This window comes from Hippoglossus stenolepis, chromosome 8 (genome assembly GCF_022539355.2).
Source record: "Hippoglossus stenolepis isolate QCI-W04-F060 chromosome 8, HSTE1.2, whole genome shotgun sequence".
Lineage (NCBI taxonomy): Eukaryota > Metazoa > Chordata > Actinopteri > Pleuronectiformes > Pleuronectidae > Hippoglossus > Hippoglossus stenolepis.
Genome location: NC_061490.1, coordinates 13226464 through 13252801, shown reverse-complemented (window position 1 = coordinate 13252801; position 26338 = coordinate 13226464). Strand labels below are relative to the sequence as shown.

The 26338-nt window shown below is 43.1% G+C and overlaps 1 long non-coding RNA gene across 2 annotated transcripts; it reads left to right on the top strand.

The window, feature by feature from the left end:
• Window positions 1-26242, top strand: LOC118113140. Of its 2 annotated transcripts, XR_004697308.2 has the most exons (8): window positions 1-111; window positions 604-722; window positions 1423-1517; window positions 4574-4704; window positions 5990-6201; window positions 15705-15765; window positions 24859-24942; window positions 25160-26242. It is a non-coding gene; the product is annotated as an uncharacterized LOC118113140 (long non-coding RNA). The 2 variants fall into 2 exon arrangements; XR_004697309.2 differs by lacking the exon at window positions 1423-1517.
• The last annotated feature ends 96 nt before the right edge of the window (window positions 26243-26338 follow it).

Below are 26338 nucleotides of genomic sequence, written 5' to 3'. Positions count from 1 at the left end.
GCCAACACCACGTTAGAAACTCGACTTCCTTTTCCCTTGTTTTCTCATCGCTCCTTCATCATCATTTCTCCTCCTCCTCCTCCTCCGCCTCCTTCATCCTGGATCTGTCAGGTATTATAAACCCTCTGTACATTCATGAACTTAAATCTTCTTCTAGTCAAATACTGTAGTCAGACTTAAACTGATATTTTGAAATGGTGTGTTTTTGCAGGATTGTGTTGCATCTGTCACGGGTTAAACGTCAAGATGCGATGATTTAAGGATTGATGACAAAGTATTCAGCCCATTATTCAATCTCACTGTTATTTCTCAGTCATAAATGTAAACACTTCTATGTTCTCCCTCTCTGCTGTGCACATCTGGATGGTGTTTCCCTTTTTCACTTCTTACATTAAGTCATTATAATAACCTGTTCTATAAATAATGTGTTCATTTCTTTGTATGTCCATTTAGATGTTCCTTCTTCCTTTCACTGCTAGTTACATTTGTGTGTGTGTGTGTGTGTGTGTGTGTGTGTGTGTGTGTGTGTGTGTGTGTGTGTGTGTGTGTGTGTGTGTGTGTGTGTGTGTGTGTGTGTGTGTGTGTGTGTGTGTGTCTCTGCAGGTAGCTTGAGGACAGCATGTCAGATCCGTGTGGATTTTTCTTTCCCTCCTGCCTCGGCTGCTGGAGCTCACTCCCCTGCCCCAGATGCCAACTCAAGAGTAAATTATTGCAGGGAGTGTGTAAGTAGGAGATAGAAATAGATGGGGAGAGAGAGAGAGAGAGAGAAAGGGAGATGAGGGGGATGAGATGAGAGAAGTAGAAAGAGTTGAAGAGTGGGTGTCTTTTGTATTGATTAGCGTTGTTTTGACAACTGACGGAAATTAAATTGCCTTCTCCGTCTTTGTTTCCCCTCCGTCTCCCTGCGTCGCTCTTTTGCTCTCGTTGACCTCTTTCCCACTGCGTCTCTCCGAGCTCAACCTCTGTAGGCAATTCTTGCTGCTGGCTGTGCGACTGATTGCATTACGCTGTCTTTAAGCAAGCAATTACTTTTCTCAAAGAGTCACAGGTCATTCTTTCTTTCCTTCTGTTCTGCTCTGCTCTGTTGCTGAGCCTCTGCACAACTTTTTCTCCATCTGAAAACTATTGATTTTCTCTGTCAGTGTGTCATTTGTGCTCCTCAAACACTTGCGAGCATTCTGCTACCATAATGGGAACCCGAACTGAGACGCCTCAGACAAACCCACACACATCTCCTCAAAAGTCCTGCGATTTTGGTGATAAGTATTGGAAATGAGGCCACTTGACCTCGAAATGTGATCGTTCTTTTCCAGGGAGCAGGGTCTCTCTGAGCGTGTCTGGTGGTATCAATGAAGCCCACACGCATACGCCACAAGTAGCCTGCTACGCCTTTAAAAACATATTGATTTTTCTCTTTCGCAGGGAGCTTAATGTGATCGATCGGCCAGGCCCTTTCAAGATCAGCGCCAGTATAAGCATCTCTTCCCCTAACACACATGCTGCCTCTTTCCCCTCAGGTAATGATTGTCCTTGGGCTGGGGGAATAGTTTGTCTGCATTAAGAGGGAGAACGGTTTCTCATGGCATCCACTCTCTCGCCCTCGCCGCTGGTCCCTAGTAATGGAACATATTTTAACAAAAAGGTGCGAGCAAATGCAGTGCACACCTCTATTGACCTTTATCATCCAACCAGCGCCTCCCTCCCCTCCACCTCTCAGTGGGTCGATACCTATTTGTATTTGCAATGCATTAGGCTGGTGCCCTCTTTTTAGATTGAAAATTAAGCTTTTGTCAGCGCGGTGCCTCTTTTTACGAACGTTTCGCACTTGTTTCTGTATCGTTTTGAGGCAGCGTATTAAGATCAGTGCGTTATCACGTTCATCTGTCTTGTTAGCTCTTTGAAAATAAGAAGATAAGACCTGCTCCAAGGCTGCATTAAAGATGATGGATCGGCCCGTCACCTGCAGCATGAGCTACAGTGAGGGTCTGAACCCTCAGTGTGGTCACAAGAAGAATCTGAAGGCTCACGAGAAAGGAAATAAACTCCTTCAAAGCAGTCAAACCTTAAACCTGCTTTAACTTTTTGGCCACTTGGGAGCAGCGTTTTAGTTGATAGGGCAAACTTGTTAGCAAACATTTGCTTATTTATACCCCCAGCAGACATTGAAAAACATTGTCATTAATTTGGATTTATGTATATGGTCCTTTGATAAATGTAAGTCCAATATCTATCCTCTTTCAGCTCCGTTTTTGGTCTCCACCACCTATTGAGTGAAATGCTCCATTATATTCTCCAGCTAGTTGATGTAATTGTAAAAGCTTCCTGCAACAGTGGAGAATGTTCCGATCACACCTTTCTCTTACAAGTTATCACTTGATCCATTCATGCTATATATAAATATTGACGATAGCTGCTCAAATGAAAAACAATCCTGTGACAATAGAACTTCTTAAGTAACATCTAAATGCACATATTACTATTCACATGAATCAGACTCTGTACTTGTGCTGAAGATACCCTCCATTAAGAGTAACATGTCTTTACCTTCTATTCTGAGTCAAAAGGGCTGCTGTGTAAATGGTCTACTGGGTACACACACTGGGAGTTTTTACCTTTTCAGGACCTTAACGTATTAAAAATCTGGGAAGGGAACAACATCATCATCATCAAACATCACAAGTTGTCCTGAGAAAACACTGGTTGGCAGCAATGGTTCACAAACTGTAACGGTTGGGAACCAGCAGGCTCTATCTAGTGTGAAGGACAAACGCAGTGATATTCCCCACAAATTCTTAAATAATAGTTACAATATTCTCTCAGCCTTGCTTTAGATGGCCCCTTACTGTTAGGGTTCAAGTGCTGTACGTGCATGTGATGTTGACATATCCCTCCCCTCATATTTTCTCTGTAGATAAGACAGCCTTACATCCACCCATATATCGTGTTGATCTAAGCCAGATAAATCAACAACAAAGCCTTTTCTCTCCAGATTTCATTTGGTCACTGACTTTTTAATTGCCTGTATTTCAGCCCCTCTCCTTGTTTCACATGATCACAGTCTAAACATGGCATACATTACAGCGCTAACCGTCTTCTAAGTGCATTAGGAATCAAGCTAAGTAAACCTCATGAATATGTCAGTAATTGTACAGGAATCAAAATAAAATAGATAAATCTACTTAAGTAAAGTGCAGATACATGAACAATTTTAAGTAAATGCACTTCGTTGCATCACACCAGTGCTTAAGACAGGTAAAGCTAAGTGAACGTAATAAATAAATTAGTAATTGTAGAGTAAATAACTCTGAGTGTGTGACATTTTCAACAATTTGCTGCTTGGAAAACGTACAACTCGCATTTCCTAGTATTTAAAAGTCATTTCAAAGATTCACTTCATTTAATCCTCTAAATTCCCCCCCCAGCTCATTTCTGGTGTCATGAAACTTAAACGTGAATGTGAAAGTCCCAGTCCAGTCACTGAGGAATAAGATGGAGAACTCCAGGGTTTAATGGTGCCGGTTTGTTTTCTCTTTCTATGTCTGAGTAACTTGTCAACACATCATGTTTCCAGTTCTGCAATATAACAATAATTTCCAACAGGAAGTTTCCCAGAAATAACGATGTAATGGCTAAAATTTGAGGGGAAAATAGAAATTTCCTCGGCAGAAAACTCAATGTAAACCTAATTGAATAATAATTCACTGCTCATTTATTATCTGAAACTTTATTGTCCATATTTGTTGAAATACATGTTTGTCTGTAGACCAGTGGTGCAGGAAGTACTAAAATATTTTTTCTTAAGTAAAAGTACAAATAAACAGACAAAGATGCACTCTAGTAAAAGTACTAGATTAACTTTTCTACTTGAGTAAAAGTAAGTACTTGCTTTACTCTCATTGAAGGAGGCGGAGTCTAGTGTAATCGCCCACTCTGATTGGGTCAGTGGACCAATTCCCCTCTCGGTATGGATTACTTTAAAAATATTTTTTAAAACTATGTAATAGTGTAAAAAGTAATGCTTTGAGTAAGAAATTGAGTGAAATAGAAAATACAGAAATTTTCTGATAAATGTAAGGGAGTAAAGTGAAAAGTACCTGAAAGTGAATCTACTTAAATAAATTACAGATACATTAAAATAAAGTAAATTTAATTAACATTTGAAGTAAATCTGCTTTGTTACATCGCACCGCTGCTGTAGACAGTTTTCACATTGTGTTATGCTCATAACTTAACACTGAACACTCGGTTTCTATTTCCTCTGTGATTCGTACCAAATTATTCTTAAAATTCTAAAATGATGGTTAATTTCTTGTTAAAGTGTTGCCTACTATAAAACCCTATGAATTCACAGCTGTGAGTCTTAAGTTTATTTCCTCCCGTACATTACATTATTTTCTTATTGTTTAGTTTAAACTCTGCATACATGTTTTGAAACTTTCTTTGCGATGACACGAGATTCCGATTTTTCACGTTCGACCCGAGATGATTCTGTGAACCTTAGAGTCCATTTGTGTAAACTCTGGCCCCAATCGAAATGCTCAGGGACTAACGCTGGAAAATTGAACATGCGCAGGTCTGTGCTGTGAGAGGCGTCGGGTGGTTCAGTTTACCACACGCCCCCGCTGGCCTGCGATCGAATCCTGCCAGAGCTCCTGACTCCCCTCTGTCTCCCCCTCTGCTGTCTCAACAATTAAATCAGTCAAGGTGAGTGCACTGCCCACTCTCTTTCTTTCTTCTTTCTTTCTTTTGCTTTCTGGAAAATAATGACAAATAGATAAAAAGCATGAGCCGGTAGAATAGTCCATTTATGACCCACAACATAACGAGTTGTCTTCTTATGAAACATTTCACCTGTATGTCAGTTGCCATGGAGATTTTGTGCAGATATGTGAGGCTCTGTTTAATGGGCCGACCTTAGCCTTGCACTTTCTCAATTGTGCGCTTTCATGATGTTATAAACATATGGGCCCACTAATACGGGCATACACTTTGTGAATGCCCGTATTAGTGGGCATATTTCTACAGGAGTGTGTTCTGTTCACCCTTTCGTCACTCGCAGAAAACATTCCTTTAATATTGATTCAGCAGAAGAAAACTTGTGTTCTGACTAACGTATCATTTTCGAGTCAGCACAATGTACATCTTATATGTTTCTTGAACTCATTTCCAGGTTCTCCATAGCCTTGAAACCACCATTTACAAACCCGTCCCCTCCCCCATCTGCATTTCTCTCTCTCTGCCCCTTTTTGCCCCTCTGTCCTTCTCTCTCTCTCTCTCTCTCTCTCGCTGTCCCTCTCTCTCTCGCTCTCTCTCTCTCCTGCAAGCTGTGTCTCTTTCCTGTGTGCTGGGGGGCCAACGGAGGGGAAGTACACTGAGGAAGAAATGCACTCTCTCAGTTCAAGTGCATGGGCTTAAAGACACAGCTGGCCCCGACAAAGGGGAATATGACAAGGGGGAAACAGTCGTGGAAAGGTAGAATAATGACCCACTGACAAGGCAGTTGTGTGCGGAGACAGTATGGGGATCATTTCACACAAAAAATGGGGGGAAATTTAAAAAAAATAGTGAACAGGAAAACGGAGAAAAAATGTCTCCTCCCCTCTCCTCTCTCCACATACTGCTCCTAGTCCCTCCCACCTTTCTTTCAATCTCTGTCCCTCCCTCTCTCCTTTCCTTCATTCCTACCCTGCATGCACACTCACATGCACACACACACACACACACACACACACATAGATATACACATGATGACTGATGCCGTCTCCCTCCTCTTGCATTCTCCGTTTTCTGCACCACCAAGACTTTTGTGTCCTCTCGGTACAAGCGTACAGTGGAACCGGTTCTTTGCAGCTCCAGCACATGCTATCCCAGCCACAAACCGAGCAGCAGCAGCAGCTCCTCCTGCCTCTCGCTGTACTGCTTGTGACTTTGTCCGCTCGCCTTTGCCACCGGTACTTTCCTCACGCCGTTGATTTCCTTTGTCCACAAGGCACGTTTCCCTTCAAAGTCCAGAGCGTGGAGGAGTGAGGGAAGAAGAGAAATCGCTGTGTGACGAAGGGGGAGATGAGGCAACACCGACGAGGCTGGAGTGAAATAGAGATGCAAGGCTGCAAGTCGAGAGGGAAAGCACTAACTCGAGTGAGGAAGAGGGAGCGGAAAGAAGGAATCAAGTTGGAATCGGGGAAAGAAACGCGGGAAAAGGTAAAAAAAAAAAAGAAAAAGAGGCAGACTTATGCAACAAATGCTGGAATTCTCTTCTGTTCTTTATTTCCCTCTTGAGCTATTATTTCATGAGAAAAGTAATCACGTAGACGTATCATTTCTTTCTTTTATCGTGTTTGCTGCCTATTTCTGATTTCTGTTTTCAGTTCCGGCGTGGTTTGTGCTGGTTTGTGTACCTAAAGTCATTTTCCTTCCTCCCACTCCCACTGGAACATTTCCCCCTCGGTCTCCACGCTTCTCCCGTAATCCAGCCATGCCTTTTACCTCCTGCATTTGCTTGACAGAATGTGCGTGTTTGCTGAAAGAGCTCTTGGCTGAAATCAAGCTCAGCGTTTGTCAAAAGGCTCAGGCTGATTTTGGGGCCCAGTTGTGAGGACGAGGGGGGAACGAAGAACTGGGTTGGGGCACTCACTCCTCTGCCATTATTATGCGTCAATCACTGTCTTAGTAAATCTTTTCATCGTTTTTAGTCTGGTTTTGGTTCGTACTTTCAGCTGGTGTTAAACTGTTAGAACGATGACGAAGTATTTTTTTATTATTTGTCCGTCACCCTCTCTGCTCTGGAACTGACATGTCCCACCCTCGACTTCCCCTTGCACTGTTTGTTTGAGGTCTCAGTATGTGTCCCCGTTAATGCTGCACATGACCAAGCCTCATCTGTCGTCCATCGTCCAATAACACCTAACTTCCTTCACCAAATACCTGTTTTGCTTTTTGTCTACACTGCCCTCCATTGTTTTAATATCGACAAGTTAGTGTCGTCCCCGCTCGAGGAGCTGCGATATATCCTCATTCTGTCCGTGCGCTTAACCCGCCCGTCCATCTCCATGCAGCTCCTGGCCCCTGTACCCCTGACTGCAGGCGAGCAAACTCTAAAATGCCCCAGTTGTTTCCATGCCAGGGTGTGCCATCCGAGATGAGGTTTTCCTTATCAGTGGATCGTAGGGGGACTGTGAGGATCATGGTGTTACTAGAAACAGTCTGGAGTCAAGCTCAACTCAAGACTTAGTGCTGGAACCAAACACCCAAATAGCCGACCTTGATGATTGGTGGCTGGTTTGTGCCCATAGACTGCAATGACGAAAACGTAAAAGCACAGGTAAACGCAGACAATTATTTTTAAGTTTAAAATGAGTAGTGGTTAATTTTTATTTAGAGCATGCTCAAATGGTCACTTTGCTTTTTTCATTTGCACATATTTGATCTTAACAGAAGTAGGCAGTTGGGCAATGATGTCACCCATGACTTCAAGTTAAAATTAATTAACACCATTTTGGGTAATTTGGGCTATTAACACCTCTGCATCTCTGGGGACTCAATATTACTTTATATTATTGTTTTTTTATTTCATGCACACAATACTCTACATCACCGTGATTCAGGCCTTGGTCAGTGGCTCAGGAAAAGTTTAAAAGCTTTTTTACAGAACAGAGTCGTCACATCCTCCTTTTCAATCCTTTTCATCTCCTGTGGGAAGTTCTATTTATATGATGACAGATAAAGAGCACGTCAAGTATTTAAATTGCTAAATATTATATTTTCATGACAGTTTCATGCAAAAGAAACACCAATGCTGTAGGTAATATGCAGATGATACATGGACTATTGCCATTATCAACTGATCTGCCATTTATTCACGTGATCAATCAAAATAAAATATCAAAATACAAAGGAAACTGCCATGATCACAGTTTTCCAAAGACCAAGCAGATGACGTCAAATAACTTTTTTTGTTCAACCAAAAACCCTTGGACAATCCATCAATTAGCCATTTGTGGTTGCCAATTACTTTTCCTGTTGATAAATCTAATCTGATTTGATCTGTTTCAAATCGACTCGACTGATACAAGTACGATCAATCACTGAAATAATCTGGATAACTGCATATCACACTGACCTTGATGTGTGGAGTTGGTTTGATGTTCTTCAGCACTGGGAGCTCGATGTGGGACTTCTTCCTGCACAGTGCTCACCACACTCATCCAATACAGCTACATGGGAGCTGTCTGTCTGTCTGTATCCTTTGGAGCAGTACAGACTGTTGCCTCGACTTAAATAACGCACAACTTGTGTTTTTACTTCCATAACTGCATTTATGAAATCCTCAGCTTCCTCAGACTCTAGTTGTTTTATTTTGGCTTCTTACCTACTTAGTTATTCAGACATTTACTTAGCTAATGATGAAATTCCTTGGAATGGGCTTTAAGTTTGAGATTGAATGCCAGTTCAGTGCAAATACACTGTCTGTGGTTGTGGTGCATTTTGTAAATCAAATGTTTCAATTCACTTTTCCAAACAAAATGAAAACAGAGATTAAGAGCTCTAGTGAAAAATCGCTTAAATCATATGAGCATCTGAGGCATTCAGCACGTCTCCACAGCGTCTGTGTAATAATAGTGAATACTTTGGCAGAAATAATGGATTACCCCGGCTTATTGTACTGACAATGAATGTATCAGTTATTTAAAACCTCTTCAACTTGAGGCCACCACTTACTGATCCCAGCATATCTAAACTTTAGAGTGCAGAGGAAGCCGTTAATGTATTGCACTTTATAAAAACATAACTCAGCCTTCGCTATCAATTATGTAGTTCTGGTGTGAAAGAGACGGAAAAGGGCCACACACACGCGCGCACACATACACACAAACACACAAAGGAGGCAACGGGGTCCGGCATGAAGAGAAAGCACTGCAGCATGTGACTGCTGTGGATGTACTAACGCTCTCTCACGGTCGGAGTGAGAGCTATTCCCCCCGGACTCAGTGTTCCAGTTGCATCCGCATTTGTCTGCCTTCTCGAGGACATGGGGCTGAAGCGGGGCAGAGAGAGAGAGCTCCATCTGGATACCCATAGGGCTTTCCTACTTTATAAGCGCAGTGCTGCACGGCGAAAGCTAAGTTTGACCCGTTTCAATGTCTGGCTGACATGAAGTTCTTGTGTTTTGTCCCAGTTGCAGGAGATGCACGTCTTGATGTTATTGCCAGTTGCTGAGCGATGCTGTGGGAGGTGATTCATTATGTGGCAGAGGCTTTTGTCTCTGTTCAATATTCAAAGTTTTACTTTTTTTACTCCACCACATTTATCTGACAGCCGTAGTTACTAATTACAAGATGATCATATGAATAGGATGCTCTGCCATAGTTTAAAATACCCAGTGGTACCTCAAATATTTACAATTAGCACAACCTCAAATAACTACATTAACACACTCTTTACATGTTAATGTGAACATTGTAATAATAATAATAATAATAATAATAATGCAATATTATGAAATATATAATACTATAACACCCCAAAAGGACCAATTTTGATAATTAGATTTTTTCTAATACAGTATTTCCACACTAGTAAAACTTTGAATGCAGAGCTTCTATTTGTAACAGCGTACAGTGTGTTTATAGTGGGGTTTTGATTAAGTTTTATTTAATTTGTAGATTTGAATTCCTCTCTATACTTTTTCCAAGTATATACCTATACTCATTATATACTTTATACAGTACTTGGACAACAGGTTGGAGAAGAGATTATTTGACGTAAACTAATATTGGATAATACTGCAGAGATGCCAGAGATGTTTGTATATACTACACACTATAAAAGTTTACTATTCAACTGTTATATCATTGTGTCATTGTGTCAATCAGCACAGTTCATATGTTCATAATAAGGAAAGCTTATCAAATTGAATGGCTCTTTTTTGATTAGTGTTTGTGTATCACAAGATATTTTGTCATCAGATGTTTTACATTTACAATGTGGCCAAGGGATCTAAGAAACATTCTGTGTAAACTGCGATGTCCCTTTTTTAAATCACGACAAAACATCTTACTCTCTCTGTTCCTATATTAACTGTGACTAAATAAGATTAGTTAAAGAAACTAAATAGTGTACTAAAATAATTTAATAAAAATACAAATTTAAAAAATGCACTCTGTCTGCATCTTGAACAATAAGAAATGAATTGTACCAAACTTTAAATGGATATTAAAGTAATATTGAACAACTTTTTACACTCAATTAAATATTAACATTATTATGTGTCTTTGAGATGAGATACCTGTAAATTATTTAATTTAGCTTACAGCTACAGTTGGAAATGTTTTAATTAAATATATTTATCTGATCAACCATTGATCTCAAAATGCGGCTGTGGCCCAAACACCAAAACCCACAGATTCTCACTATTTGCCATCATAAGATTCTGATCTACATGGACATGCGTCTCTCAAGAGAAGACTAGTTACCAAGTAGATCTCAACCATTTCGTCTGAACAGCAACAAGCGAGCACTGTATTCATGGAAAGCTGCAGTCTCTTTGTTTTAGATATTTCTCCATTCTTTATTCTCATAAGCATAACGAAATCACATATTGTCTACTTTGTCGTGAGTGTGTTGCTAAAGTTTCGCATCATGTTACATGTTTTCTGATCACTGGTAAATTACCACTTGCTGTTTTTTGGTTACTGAGTTTCTTTGGTGTTTTTCCTGTCTCTGGTTACAGTGTGAGAATCTCTTCCACTAACCAGTTTGACAAATGAATGGTTTCCTCGTGCAGGGGCCAGGTGGCTGCCTCGTGCGTTCAGATGGAGGCCGAGGTGGTGAGGTGGGGGTTAATATTTGTAGGCTGTAGGAATGTGTTTGGAGTCAGCAGTGAGAATTCCTCAGTTCTGCATTAGTAGGTCACAGCGTTGCCTCTTACCTCGCCGAACTATCTCAATCCCCTCCTCGCCCCTCTTCCCCCACGTCTGTCTCCTCCGTCTCCCTCCACCACTCCATCTCGCGTTTGATCTCCGTCTTATCGCCGCGTTCCTACGCCTGTCTCATCCTTGATGCGTTTCTTTTTCTCCTGTGTTCCGTCTCAAGTTTTGATCCTCTCCTCTCTCCTCTCGGGCTCTTTAGATGTCTCACAGACATCTTAAGAGCCGCAGGAGCCGGTGGAGGGGTAAAAAGTGAGCGATAAGGAAAATGCATGCGAGTGTGATAATACTAGTACACCGCTCTGTGCTGCTGCCCTCGTGTCCTCTTCAGTACGTCAGTCATGTATGATTTATGGAACAGGCTCCTGAGGAATGGGCTTTGTTGATGTCATGAGGAAACGTCTGCTCGTATCTTCTCGTGATCTAGTTCAACTGTGGACCAGGAAATAGTCATTTGGATCCTTTAACATTTTTAGGAAATATACTGAAACTGATTATATATATATGAGAAAGGAATGCCACTCTCATATGTGTCTGTTAAAATGGCAATGGAGAATATTTCTTGGCAAAGAGTCTAGCAGCTTCAACACAGGAGACAAAACATTTGATACCTCTTTGGAATAAGAGGACAGAAGAATGTTCACCAAAGAGAGAGAGGAGTCATATGTCTATACGGAGAAATAGCAACGTTTATTCATTAATTTCTTCAGATAGAAATTATGTGTATTGAGAAAAGAAAACTGAGTGTATATGATTTTATAATTTTACAAAATGAGAGAAACTCTGTGATGGAGAGGGTGATAGATGAAAATCAACAGACGAAAATATGTTATCAGCGTCACTGGATCGCTATAACAAAGGCAGAGTAAAACACCCAGTTCATAGATATAGGCAGGTTTTGTTACTTACTGATCGACCAGCTGAAGGTCGTTTTGACCCCTCACGTCTCTTACCTCTGAACGCCCCTCCAATGTTCTTACTACTTACATGTAAGACCACAAGTATGTGCTTAGCTTAGCTCAGCACACAGACTGGAACAAGGGGGAAACAGCTAGCCAGGCTCTGTGTAAACTTTACAAAATCCAGCTTTAAATCCCTCTAAAGCTCACAAATTAACACATTTTATCTCATTTGATTAATCCATATGAAGAATAAATTATGCATGTCTTAATTAGTGAGCTTTAGGGGTATCAAGCTGAAGTAGTTTCTTATTTACTGTACAGAACTGAGAATGAAATGGATTTGTATATCTTAATATCCCAAGATATTTAACAATTCGTCAACAGAAATTTTAATAAAACGTTAATTGTTTACATTTTTATTAAGTAAAATATTATATTAACTGATCTCAGCTTAATTTGAAATTTTTGCTCTTTTATATTTCAAATTTATTTTATGTTTTATTTTTTAGACCAAGTAAGCAACTTGACAATTCTCTGGGCTTGACATTTACAGCTTGAATATGTATTGGTATTTTGAAAAAAAAATTGCAGATTCATTGAATAAAACAAAAAATCATCACTAAATGTTGCCATAAAAAGTGTTCTTAAGTTTTTACATCAAGGGTTTTAAAGTGTCACTACGTGTCCTCTGGCAACATATTGATAGCATTCACAGGCCTCTCCATTATCCCCGGCGTTGATACACATGCTCTGCAATGGCGTCGGAGGTATCAGCTGCCCGCGTCACACAGCGACACCCTCGAGTGTGCCAGCTCTCTGGTGCCAGACAGAGAGGAGGAGATATGGGCGCAGTGTGAATGAGAGGGGGGAAAGAAAGATGAAGGCGTAGAGAAACAGGCCGTCTGAGAGGTAGAGAGACAAGTGGGTGAAAACAGACGGAGAGAAAGAGAAAGCGTTTGAGGGAGGAAGAATGGGTTTGATGCTGGAGCAATGGGAGGATAAGAAAGAAAGGAAGGTGGAGGGTGGGAGGAGGTTTGTGTCTGATCTCCTCAGCGGATCATTAGACCGTGAACCTCAACTGCACTTAAGCCACAAAAATGAGTCACTCTCATAGCCAGTGTCAACTGGTCCATATACATTACACCTCACGTCATGTATTTAAAATACTATAAACTCCTACAAGATTCAGGAGTCGGGAGAGGAGGTAAAACTTGGCGGCTGTTCTTTGGCCGGCGTGGGTTGTTAGGCTCACATCTGTAAGATGAAAAGAAAGGCTGCGGTTGGTTGCTTCCACACAGGGATGGAAAGGTCAGGAAGTGGCCCCAGCACAAACACCAGACTCATTGTTCAAGTTCAAGGTAACGCTGAATGGGGGTTTCATCGCGTTAGCTCGGCCCTCCGTCCTCCGACAAGTCGTCTGATAAGTCATCTGATAAGTTGCTGTTTTTTCAAAAGAGGCGTAATTAGAGGAAAACACAGCCTTAGGCGACGTCTGAAGCTGATGTCATGCTGTGAGAACTGTAAACTAATTATGCCTGTGTTGTTTATTTAATCAAAGTCTGCTTGGGCAGAGTGTTTCCTGCGTGTTTGGTTTAAAAGAACTAGCTGCAGTGTACGTTTTAAAACGCAGTGCATGTGCTCACACGTGGCCTGTGCTCAGGTGCGCCCACTCTCTGCCCTTTCAGACAATGAGCAAGGTCACAGCCAGAGGGTCAGATGTCGGGGGCAGAGTTTCCCCTCCTCCACCTCCAGCAGTCTCCCTCCGTCCCTCCCTCCCTCCTTCCTTCCCTCCCTCCCTGTTGTGGCTGTTCAGTCGTCAGCTCCTCATTAACTCCTCACAGGGGATTTCCTGTTCGCCGCCTTCACTTCCCCCCCGTTCCTGCTCAAAATGGAACAGCGTATTAGCTCTTTTTACAAAACATGAATAATTAAATCCTTCACGGTTATTGTGCCGAACGTGTGAGCGAAATGCCCGAGAGTTGTAGCTGTACGAGCCGAAGAGCTAAGAAGAGGTAGTCGGAGCACGACTAAAGCAGCCACAGTGCCAAACCTTTAGGAAGTGTGCGTCTGTAATTGATGACTTTGTGCTCTCACTGAGTACAGTACACACACACACACACACACACACACACACACACACACACACACACACACACACACACACACAAGCACAGGCACATAATTCAAAGTGTGACTCACCCCCTTTAACAGAAAGTCAATAACAATACAGGAATGATTAATCAGTCCCTCCATGGCCCCTCCCTCTCTACTCACCACCTTCCACTCTCCCTTCCCAGCCCCACTCGCCCTCTCTCGGCTCAGTATTGATCTGAATGCATTTGCCTCCCATTTATCCGTTAGCCCCCCTCCCCCATCACGTACGCGCTGCCACTGCATCGAGCGGTCACAAAGAACCTTTTTACACAGGAGTGTCTCCCCCGCGCACACAGACAACACGCCCGCGAGTGTGCGCATAGCAAGCAACAGCAAACACACAACGCTGCAGCGCGCACGCCACCCGATACTCTCATAGGTACTACACTTAAGTGCATTGCACCGAGGGATTTGGCTGGATTATTCTGGAGTGCAAATTAGAATGGTCCTTTTCATAGGGCAGGTGCGCTATGTGTGTGTATTCTTGTTTGTGAGTTGCACACACATTAGACTAAATACAAGGCGGCATTCTTATAGGTTTAACTGACAGCTCATTTCACCCCCCCCTCCTGCTCGCCCCCTTACTATTCTGGTTGGTGGCACACAGGTTGCCATGACACCAGACTGTTTTGTCTGCCCTTTGACCTCTTTAAGGGGTACTGTGGTCAATCAGGCATTACATGTGAGGGGCAAATAGAAGGGAGCAGAGGGAGGGGGCTGCATTTCCTCTGTAAAAATGAGGTCCAAAAGGTTCCTCTATACATCCGCTTTGTTCAGAGCAGAAGGTGGGGAGCCTCCGACAGGCTCGCACTGAAACAAAGACACATGTGCACATACAGGCATGGTAGCGCTCCGCAAGGGCAAATGAACTAGGCTGGAGCTCCCAGGGGGTGGGGAGTTATTATGCTCATTGTGCAGTCGGCCAGCCAAAGCTGTTTGGCTCCTTCTTTTGAAGTTATATTTATCAAACCAGAGCAGGAGGCTTAGCACTCCAAGCTGGTGCATCTCTTTGTCCACGCCGCAGAAGGCATGTGTGCATCGAGATGGCTTTCAGATAGCACGATTCAAACGCCCGCAAAACGATTATCGGAATAAACTCACACAGAAAATTAAGCGTGAAACTGAATTTATGTCACACTGCCACTAGTAACGTCCTTCCCCCGAGACCTTCAAGCTGTGAAACACTGAAATGATAGAGTTATTCTTAGTCATTTCCTCAGCTCGATGCTGATCATGTTGGATAAACATTTATTACTGTTGGTTTTTAAATGATGCTCATTTTAAAGTAATTTACTTTGCAGGGTTAATAGCGTTTCTCACTGTTGCACCTTCATGCTGAAAATCACATTTTAAAAAGTTTGTCTGATGTTTTCTGAATCAAAACGGATGCTGCTGTTTGATTCTGTGTTTTACGAGGATCCTCCTTCTCTTATGTCGCAAATGCTGACATCAAAACACATATTTTCACTAGTGTGTCGACCATGTGTGTGATATTTAAGGACTGATGCTGTTCTGCCGAGCATCTCTTGAGTCTGTGTCTTTTCTTTTCCAGTGACACTTCAGCTGTTGCAGGCACTGAACCTGTGACCTTTTGGTTAAACAGTCTTTCTATTCACGTGCAACAGCTCGTCTAACCACAACCTCTGTGTGCTTGTGTGTTTGTGTGCGTGTGTGTGTGTGTGTGTGTGTGTGTGTGTGTGTGTGTGTGTGTGTGTGTTTTCAGACGACCTCCGCTTCACATCTGAGAAACTCTGGGCAAACTTTGACGAGGGAGTCATCTCAAGGTACCAATTTTTCTATATAATCCATTTCACTTAAACGCACCAAATGACATCACCATTTGCATTTCACTAACCCACCATCGACCTATTGATACGTTCTTCTTGAATATTGACTTAAATAGTCTCTGTGGCATTTTATGTTTTCAGTGTTATTTTAAGGGAAATAAGAGCTGAAACAATAATACTTGTCACAGTAAATATTCACTTGTACATATGCACACACTTTCTCTCTCTTGCATGCACACTCATGTCTGTAAAATTTAACACGTTTTATGGACTGATAAGGAGGAGTTTAACACGTTGTGATTATTGTATCCTCAAGGACCTTTCAGGCTTTTGTCTAAAATATTACATTTTTGTCATTTGTCCTTGAATTATTGGGAAATAATTTATCTTAAAAGGGTTATAAAAAGTTTTTAAATCATGTCTATCCAAACACAAACACTTTTTAAGTCGGATGCTGACGCTTCTTATTCTTATTCGGCAAAGTAATTTCACTACCATCACACACACATCCACCCCATCTTATTTCTAACCAAACACGTTCTACCATCATGCATTTGATTGGAAACTTTGAGGGGGGAGGAGCCACGCAAGGCCAGGCACACACCAATCCCAGCATATGGAGATTGACACTTGTGCCATAGCAACAGTTTGGCTAGTTGCCAGGCTGTTGGGGTTGCCAGGCAAGAGGTTCCCATGGCAACATTCGTTTTGCCATCTTGATATGTGAGGCTGGCGTCAACCAAAGCTGATAAGTGCAGGATAGAGGATTGCTCTCACCTGGGAAAAAACACATGCATATTTCAGCAGATCAGGACATTACGCTCAAATGTTATTAACATTGCAAAACGACTACGATGTTTTCGAGACGCTGCATGCTTCACTGCAAAGCCAGAGCGTAGCAGAAGTGATATATATTCACGTTCAATATTTAAAATTGGCACGAAACTCTGGAAGCAGCGCACACATTTACCATCTTTGCGTTTTCCCCGAGTTACATCATGTTCATTTCATCACCTACGATCACGGCTATGGAACTTGCCTTTTTGTGCTGAAAGGTAAATATGTGGTTTTGTAACATACGCTTCAGAACTGTCGCAAGTTGTGTCACTGTATGTGGACGATGATCACGTGTGAGAGGGGTTTTCAACTTGAAGTGAGGCCGCTGCATTTATAAATCATCCCAGACGTTTTTTTTGGTAGTGGAGCAGTATTTCGCTGCTTAGACATTCAGACAGGCTGGCTGAAGGGTGGAGTGAGCAAAGGAGAAAGAGAGGGAGAGAGAAGGATAGCTGACACCGGCACTATTACGCTGCATTTCTGCGTGATTTGACTGTGAAAATATTGCAGGGGTTTAAAGCAGGCCCGTCAGCATGTGAGCAGGTCGGGAGAGGGGTTTGAAGACAGAGGGTGGTTAAAAGGGTAAGAGGCGGGAAACGGGGGGGACCCATGAGGGCTGAAGCAGAGAAAAGGTTGAGCGAGGGAGGAGAGAAGGGCAGACGAGGAGAAGGGGGGGGGGGCTGCACTTCGGGACAGGAGAGAAAAAAGGGAGCAGCAGAGAGGGGAGGATTAGGGTTTGAGATACAAAAAAAGTAGTGAGGAGGAGGAGGAGGAGATGTATAGGACACAAATTCACCTGGCAAACTTTCTACAGTCAAACCAGCACATTGCCAGTTTCAAGGTTTTTTTAAGATTGGATCTAGTTTCTGCCTCCTCTCTAGGACATTGTGAATTCATAGCTGCACAGTTCAACACGAGGTCTGCAGAAAGACAGGTGCGGCCACCACGACTCTTTCTCTCCTGTTGTGTTTCTTTGCTGGAAGGTGAATGCCTTAAATCCCACAAGGCAGTGTTTCTATGCAGAGAATGCAGAGCTCCTCAGCACTGCTCCCTTCTGTCGCAGACTTGCTGCATGGGTTTTCATTCCTTCAAAGCTTTGCGATTCTGAATCAATTGCCCTGATTTGTTATAGTATTTCTGTTTTGATCAGGTGCCGCTGAAACTCTTGAAATGGCATTTACGTGTCATATCATCTTGCCCCAGTTACGTCTGAGTGTCTGTTCGGTGTAACGTAACACTCCTGGCTACTAGCTGCTGGTATGCAGCCTTGTGCCAGCGAACGTGGTACTGCAGCACCGCCACTGCTACAGAGAGGATCCACAGATCTGAAAGAAGTTTTTTTTTATTCATTTTTTTGTTTCATAGTCTTTTTTTTCCCCACTCTGTGTTTGACGTGAAGGAAATTTCAGTTTGACGGCGGAGCAGAAGTCGCCCTGATTTAGATATCACAGCTGACAGCAGACTTGATGGTGATGACAGTATTATGGCAGATGGCATTTAGCTCCAATGAAATCGTGACAGCTAATAAGTGGAGTCAGACAGCTGACTGGGAGGAAATGCTGCAGTGTGTAAATGTTGGAGAGTGCAAAGCCAAACATCATGGTTTAATGAGTTGGACACAAATATAGCTGCATGGGGATTTTTTTTGAATTGCATGAGGACGTGATGGAATTGTTTACCGATACCATCCTGTGTGAATCAATGCTAGAACGGTCAACCCCTGATTTTTCTCAGTCAGTTTGCAGATGTCAATGCTGCTCTGTTGCAGAGTCCTGTGGCATTGAAATGCACAAATGTGGAGTAAAGAAGTCAGTTTGCACAGCCACCAGTAGAGGGCGATAACTCCTAAGTAATGGATAGAGAAGACTATGAATGAACATGAGAATCTAAGCCTCTGAAGTATTCACAGCTGCGTGAGCGGCCTTGATGTGTGGAACCAGATTTTCATAGCTCTGTTCCAACATTGTCAAACTTCAGATCAACATCTTTTGTCTCATATCTTCCTGCAGCACGTTTGATTACATCAGCCTTTCTCCTCCACCCGTGTGTTTATAATGAACTTATCCATCTACTCTTGGTGCCTGCACAATATGTGCACCTGCTCTTTGTAACTAATCTGTAGCTCCTCCGCTGCAGCTACAGGGCACTTCCATATCTGTGGCATCGACGCCACTGCAGCACTCGGCGTGTTAACCCTCCCGGTTCGGTCATGATTGCAGATTCATACCTCTCCAGATGAAACCCGTCATTCAAACGATTCATCTGCTAAAACAACGTGCACAAATAGACACACACCAAGATCTTAGCTCAGTGGGAAGATACGATTCTTGTCAGTGAATCAAAATGTCTTTGCCCGAATCGAGACCAAAGGAAAAAAAACAGCATGAAGTGGTTCTTTAGCACAGCAAGAAAGCATGCGGCAGACAAAATCAAATGGGTAAATCTCTTTTGAGTCTGTATCTCAATCTCAAATAGCTTAAATAAATGATTTTGTTAAGGACGTTTACTATTTGACAACATTAATAACGGCTACGTGAGGCGTGAGGTGAATGGCTGACTGGTGCACAGAAGCCAGACAGGGGGAGAGTACGTACACGGACACCTGCGTCCTGCTGGCGAAGAACTTGTCTGGAGAGCAGCTCTACAGTCTGTGCTCTGCAGTGTGAGGTAGTTGGTTGTATGGTTTCGCATAATAAACAGCACGGAGATAACTGTACAACCTTCTAGCTTTCCCTGCGGAGTCACTTCTTGCCACGTCTAATGTACCCCCAGCAGAGAGGTAAGTAGAGGATCTCCCAGTGGTTAATGACACGACTCGTCCTTTTTCAGCTGCGACGCCTTTTATCCTCTCACAAGGTCTAATCAGATGCGCTCCCCACGGGCAAAGCCTTTGTGACTCCTCCACGGGCTCGTGTGTCATTTTGTGCACAATATCTGTAGCAACTGGACATTTTTGTCAGCAGGGCCTACCGCTGCTTGACGGGCTGTTGCTCGCGGTTGGGCGATCAGTGGCTCCCACTGCAGCAGCTTCAAGAGGGGAGACAAAAGCAAGCTCAATTTTTATCTAACAACTTACTCTGCTGTCAGATGAGGGATTGCACGCAAGATGTTCACGGGGAGAAGGCAGCTGAATGATTTATCTTGTTTTTTGTTTTGTTAATATTTTTCTTTGACTCAGAAAATAATACTGCATTACCCTCCCCCAACGTCTCAAGACAGTGTTGTAAGAAAATGGTTTAAGAAAAATCCCCACCGCTCCCCCTTGGACTGAAGTGAAAATAATGCTGATACAGACACAGGATTGTTTTCCTCTGCATTTAACTACACAGGCAACGTTCACATTTTTAAACGTCAACTCTCAATCAAAACTTTCAGACCCTTGCCCCTTCGACAAAACAAAAAAAATTCTATTTTCTGCACCCCTCCCTGCCAGTAATTTTCATATGGTCCCTGATAAAACACAAAACACAATGTAGAATACACATAGATTACATGAGCCACATGTTTTATACACAGCCTCACTATGGAAATCCCCCTGCCTCTACTGGGCTGTAATTTATGAGATCTATGTATTACTGCTACAACAGGTAGAGGAGCATTGTCTGTCCGACATTGTTCTTTTACACACATGCTACTACTACTACTACTACTATTACTACTACTACTTCCATGTTACCACCGTGTGCAGTCCACTGCATCCACCAACACACACTAATTTATCCAGTTTCATTACCCCCCAACCTCGCCCTCCTCCCATCCCCTCAGTAAGTCAGACCAGGGGTTGAGACAGCAGCCATCTGCAGTGCGTTATATCCAGCTCTCCTCTCCTGGAAGGAGGGAATTGTGCTGATTCGGCACTGTCAGTCGCAGCGTTCTTTATCATCCACCGCACCACGCTGCTCTCCTGCCAGAACAGACGGCTGAATGTCTGACAGTTGCAAGGTGTGCAGGGCAAGTATAATGTGCGCTGGAGGAAGGGCTATCAGCCCTGCCTCTTTCTCTCCTCTTATACACCAAAGACTGTTTACACCAGCGTCCTGTTATACTTGGCTCCGTTTGCAGCCTGGCAGATGCTGCACACTCTGCATATGTGGGAGCAGATTGTTACACTAACATTCATCCGCCTGCAAGTACGCTGCTCGAAAAAACGCCTTTCAAGGTTGGAACCATGAGTAAAACACCTCAACCTCTCCCAGTAGAAAAACATCACAAGCTGGTTTACAATTGTTTTGCCTTTGTGAACGCACACACACACTAAGTTGTTAAAACATGTGTGATGAGCAGGAATGTGTTGCCAAAGATGTTGTCTCCAGGTCTCTCGGGATGTAACGGCGAACTAGAGCATCCCGAGACATACGAGGCAGACATCATCCCAGACTGATGATGTCATCCCTGTGGAGCACTCCCAGTGCTTTGTCTCACAGTGGCACTGCAGAGTGCAGCCGCAGGCACACACACACACACACACACACACACACACACACACACATACATACATGCACACCCACACAAACACACGCACCAACACTGACAAACACACACACACCTGTCTGTGACATTCTGTAATTGTCACTCGGGTTCGGACACTGCTCATGCCAGAGAGAGCTGCTTTTCCTTGGTTTTTAAGGCAAAATGGCGTCCAGCTAGCCGCTGTCTTGGAAAGCTGTGCTCTAATGTAGTCTGCTGGCAAGAGGGCAGACAGAGGAGAGAAGGCAGACACTCCTGCACTTTATAATCCATTCACAATCGCAATCTTCGTGCCGCAAACGTGCAACAATTCATCTTAGTGACATCAACGTAGGATCAGATAGAATGCATGTGCTGCACAAGCACATATTGCACAGGAACTCGCATCCAGTGCAAATGGACAGTACAGAACACGTAGTGCACATATCACAGCAGATAGAGGGAGCACATTCAGCATGTTGTCTCTATGCAAATTTAGGTGGCATGGCATTACAGTACAATTGCGGCTACGGAGGAGGATGTGAAGAGTCCTGTCGTGCATGGGAGCTGTGAATAAGACAGAATAGGATCAAAGCAGGGAATAAATTCAGCCGTGCAGAGTATGTGTCTGGAATACCTGCTGCTGAAGTGACACAGAGTCGTACATAGGCAATGTTGGTCCACCATGAATATTCATGAGGTATTATGAATGTATAGTGTGGTGTTTTTTATTGTAACCTACATTTCTGAAAGGTTGGATCCTCGTGTTGCATATTTATGAAACAGGAGCCTCATCTAGAAGCCTTTTGAAAGAAGGTGAAGATGAGTTTTTCTTTTAATCGATTCTAATTGCACGATGTTTGTTGGGTTTCAGAGAGAGGGGCTTTTAAATATGTTGCAAGAGATGGACATGCTCACTCTTTCCTGTAATTTTTCTCAATTTCATGGCCTCTTTTTTTGCTTTTGTTAACTACTTATCCATCAAGGAGGCGTCATTACAGGCCTCAGTTCTCGCTTGCTGCTTCAGGCCAAGAACATACAAAGTATTTCCTCTGCCAGCTAAAGCCTCACTTGCTCTGGATGTGTGACACATCCGTGTTATTCTCTGTTGTACAACACGGTCCGAACACTTCAGGGCCATTAATGATGCTTACACATCAAGTGTGGTGTTTATGCTCCATCTCGCTGAACAGACAGCAAATCAGTAGCTCTAAATTAGATTTACTTTCATTTCTGAATTTCCCTCAGGGCCGCATGATTCTGTTATCCAACAAACACGACTGCAGCCCTCTGTCCTCACAGAGAGCAGCACAAATATTAGAGTCAGACTGCCCGTGGAGCTGTGAACTAAGCAAGCAACCACGCAGAAATATGAAAGATGTGAAAACGTACAGAGTACAATATTGCAAGTTTCTTTATTGATGCATGGATTTCTCAGTATATCGATGTGTTTAAACAGCCTCTGTCTCTGCACCATGCATCGGTTGCACCAAGCAATTAACTCTGCATTGTCCACCTCTGATTTCAAGCTGTACAATCAGGCTGCATTCTTGTAATTGGTGAAGTTGTCCCACAGAGGGTTGATTTAGTGCGTTTGATTTCGCTCCAGCTGCAATCTACAGTTGTGCTCCAGCCTTTGCCATAAATCCTCTAATCAATGTGATGATGGTATGATTGGTGTACACATAGGAGGAGGCAGTAATGTCAGCCTCTCAGGTTCATGAGACTCCTGGGCTTCATATTTTCTCTCTATTCTCATCCTATTAGAGATTCGGACCCTCCCCCTCCATCCCCCACTTTCTGCTAGCCTCTCTGCAACCACCACCACCCCCTCCGTCTCCCCCCACTCTCCCTCTCTCTCGCTCACGCACACACACATGCACACGGTCCCTCTCTCTCGGAGACACGCATATAAACACACACGCACACGCATGCACCCACTGCACTCTTATTCACTCCCTCTTTCCGTCGCTCACACGTTTACACACAGACACGTAGCTTACAGACTGGAGTGTGTGTGTGTGTGTGTGTGTGTGTGTGTGTGTGTGTGTGTGTGTGTGTGTGTGTGTGTGTGTGTGTGTGTGTGTGTGTGTGTGTGTGTGTGTGTGTGTGTGTGTGTGTGTAGAGGGGTGGGTTTACTGGGCTACTAGAGACGTGAGGCTTGGAAAAACGTGAGAGGAAAAAGAGGGAGATGGAAGGTTGACGACCAGAGTGTAAAAGAGGGAGAGAGAGAAAGGAAGAGGAAAGACTTTAAGGTACAAAGAGAGACGAGTGGAGAGCGTGAATGCAGCACGTTTGGTAAATGAGTTTGTGTGTGTGTGTGTGTGTGTGTGTGTGTGTGTGTGTGTGTGTGTGTTGTCTGTCATCCGTGGTGTGTGAGCGCGCAAGTAAGGAAGCGTTTTCTCTTTCCTCATTTTTCTCTCATTTGCAGCTCGGTGTGTTTGTCACGGCAGCCCTGCGGAGACAAAAGGTGAGGAGCTGTATAGATGTTGGTGTTAGTCAGGTGGGTTGGTAGGGAGCAGAATAATGGAATCAATACTATTGTCTGTAACCTACCTGCCGCTGGGCTCTCTGTCTGGCCCCGGCAGAGACCATCAGAGAGAGAGAGGGAGAGAGAGGGAGAGAGGGAGAGGGAGAGGGAGGGAGCTGAGAGGAAACACAGATTCACTCTGAGCAGGAAAGAAAAGAAAAGAAGACGCTGACTTGAAGGTGAATGTCTCTTTTATTTAACATGTACACTCACCAGGTGACTGTACATTGAAGGTTTTATGGTTTTTATGCAGAGGTGGCATGCATTTTTATCTGAAACTTTTCCATCAATAATTCTTTGCTTCTGTGCTTGCATTTGGTCCACGCATGTGTGCACACTCTTCTAGCTGTATACATTTACAGTACAAATGTGTGTGTGTTTGGCCCGGTTTGCACACCCTGAAGAGCATTTCAATTAGCATCTAGTCTGTGTGTGCTGTCGACAGGTCATGTCTGTGTTTCAGGTCTGATTGGCTCATTGTTTTAATTCTCACTTTCCTTTCACACCTCGATTGTGAATCTCAGATAAACATTTGTCTGATTAAATTAACGTTTTTTTTACACCAGGAGATGAAGTTAGTAAAAATAGCAGCTGTCAAGGAATGGCAATGTTGTACAATATGCATTTACCCCTGCTGCGGTTATCACGCATGTGTTCAACTCAGAAATGTGCGTTTCTATCTTTGTGCTTCGTGATTTCACCTCATTAACCCACCGGTTTGCTTTACTGATGCCGACATGAACTTAACCATTTTAAAAGTAAAGCGTCCTCCATTGCGGACAAATCCATAATTCATTTCCAGGTTATAATCGCTGCTCCCTCTTGTCCGATCCAGCTGCCACATCTGTCACACGCGACATTAACAAAGACAATCGCAACATCATTTTCCCAAATCCTGAGGCCTGTAGCTCGTGTCAGGTCCACCTGTGGGTTAGACTTAATCTGCATTAATGCAGCTCCGTTTGATGCAGGACGTGATGCAGGCTCATTGCACCTTTAATCACATTCACGCTGAGGTGTTGTATGTGATGAAAACATGTCTCCTGCGACAGATGAGTCATAAAATGTTCTAATGGCCCTTTTGCACATCACATGAACATATTCAGTCTTCCCCCAGTCACCGCGTGTCATTCTCTCTGTCTACCAGTGGGTGGCATCGGCTTCTTATATTTCTACGCAAATAATTTTCTTTCTTTTGTCACTAAAATATTCAGGAAGTTTTACACTGACTATGATAGTCTTTGACTTAAAGTGACATTATTTGATTTCATTTACAGGTGGACCGATGTCGTAGATGCCCTCTCTGTCCCGCTCTTCATCTTCTTCTCCACAACCATTGAAAACGGTTGTAATCATAACTGGTGAGTATGGAAGCAGATTATCTCCTGCTCTTAGCACTTGACTGATAAGATATAGCTATATGACATAGTAATAATGAGTAATGCATGAGGGGATTTTCAAACCTGTAAGACCCATGCGACTTAAAATGTCTGTGACGGGATAAATGTGAACTATAAATTCCAGTGAATGAATCTTCATAGATTTATCTGGAAATAAACTTGTCTTTTTCTTTTACAGAATCTTGTGGATCTCGTATCTAGAAAATGATCAAGAAATAAAGATATTGCACCTTTCCAATATTTATATGTTATGTTTTAAGGTAAAGATTAAGCTATGTATGTATGAATAGTTTTGGTTAGGATACTTTTAAGCCTGTTATTCTGCTACTATTATCTTTATCACATTTGTGTGAGATCCCTGAGCTCTGAACAGCTATAGACTCAGTATAAGCTCAATAAATCATGTTCAAAATCCTCTTGTCATTTACCAACAGTTTAAAATAAATAGTTCCTCCTGAATGAATTGCATCTCCCCCACAATGCGCTCATCTGCTGCATTGCTGAAAAACGATGTTCAGCAAAAGAAAAGACGATTGTGGGGGAAATGCAGACAAAAAGGTCAGGATTATGTTTTAATTGAACTGATCGGTTTTGCTTCTGATCTGCAGCAAACCAGGGAGACTGCTCGCTGCTGCAGAATCCAAACGTCAGATGAGGTCATGTCTTTGTCTGGGTGCAGCGACTCTGCGGTTCCTAATTTTTAATACGTTTCATCTCACCGATGTTTCTTTTTTGCACATTCGGTTGCTCTATAGCTAAACCCTTCCTGGGTAGTTTACTTTGACAGTATGCCCCTCTGTCCCTGAGACCCTTAACCTGTGAGGTCAAAGCAGGTCACAGGTGAGGTCCTCGGGAACAGGGCTGCATTCAGTTTCAACGTCCTGTAAAAGAGAAGAAGTTTGTCAAATGTCTTGTTGATGAACGTCTGTTCGATATTTAAACCATTGATGCATGTCAGTATCCAGCTGTATGGCTCCTCAGACTGATTCAGCATGTTTTCCTGTCATGTCATGATTGAGACGCGTCGGGTTGGACAAGAAGACGATGATCCCTCCACCTGCTGCACAATCCGCTCAGGGGGCCAACCCTATTGGCTGGCTTTGTGTTATAGCCCTCACTGGGGGCCAATAGAAAGACAGCCAAGGGTTGTGACCCCGTCATATATATCACCTTCAGTTATTGGTACATCATGTGCATGTTTGCGTGTATTCAACTTTCTGTTTATTACCTGTGTGTCTTAATAAAAATATGATAAAGAAAAGCTGTCGTAATGTGTGACTTTATGAGAAAACAACGTCTGTCTGGTACCAAAATGAGACCACAGGTGTTAAATTGGCAGTCTCCCACTTTTCCTTGA